Genomic DNA, 934 nt, shown 5'->3' with positions numbered 1-934 from the left:
GATGAAATGCCTGAAACAACTCTTCTAAGCTTTTAGCACATTTTGCCAAAGACATTTGTTGTTAGAAGTGCTAAGATAGATTTAGACCTGTTAGTAATGATTGCTTCCATATTATTCAACCAAAGACATTTGTTGTTTGAAATGTGTTAGTAAATGAACATTCATCTAGAAATAGAGTTTGTTTAGGATCGTGTCTAAGCTTAAGGTTTATAGTTTGATTGTTCGTCTGCCATCCTTAGTTCGAAACTTGATCACCCAAGGTCTAATTCCGATGCCCATGAGTTCTCATTTTCCTTAGTTAAGAAAGTCAACTCATTTACCGCTTTTATTATTCTGAAACTGCATTAGTATTAATCATTAGTTTAGAAAACCCTTTAAATCATCGGTTGCATTTAGATTAAGTAAGTACTTGTATTCTCAGTGCTTGAAATCCCTTAGAATTGGTTTGACAATCATTTATACTACAACATTTGTTTTAGGAGCCTTGAAAACTTCTATCATCAAATTGGCGCCGTTGCCAAATTCTAAGTAGATTTGAACATTGAGATTTAGTCATTTGCTTGAGACTAAGTCATTTTTATTTTCTTTTGTTCCTTATTCTCCTTCTTCACCTCCCTTTAATTTACAGGTGTATGAACTTGAGGAGCAGGGGTCCATCAAACCTAGTTCCAAGAGCCGCAGACATCAGAGCTTTAGAGAGATAGTGTGCTAGAAAGAGAAGAGAAGAAGAGCAACAGTCTCACTTGCAGAGATTGGATACTGATATGGGAGCCATACCTCAAAATGATGCCAACAACGTTCCACAAAACCAACATCGAGCAGCTCGACCCATTGGCTCTTATGACCGCCCCAACATTCATGGTCATAGATTGGGAATCCGAGCACCAGCTGTAGCAGCCAACAACTTTGAGATCAAATCAGGACTCCTCAACGT

This window comes from Brassica oleracea, chromosome C9 (genome assembly GCF_000695525.1).
Source record: "Brassica oleracea var. oleracea cultivar TO1000 chromosome C9, BOL, whole genome shotgun sequence".
NCBI classification, from domain to species: domain Eukaryota; kingdom Viridiplantae; phylum Streptophyta; class Magnoliopsida; order Brassicales; family Brassicaceae; genus Brassica; species Brassica oleracea.
The sequence above is the reverse complement of the archived record's forward strand: the minus strand, read 5'-3'. Positions refer to the sequence as shown.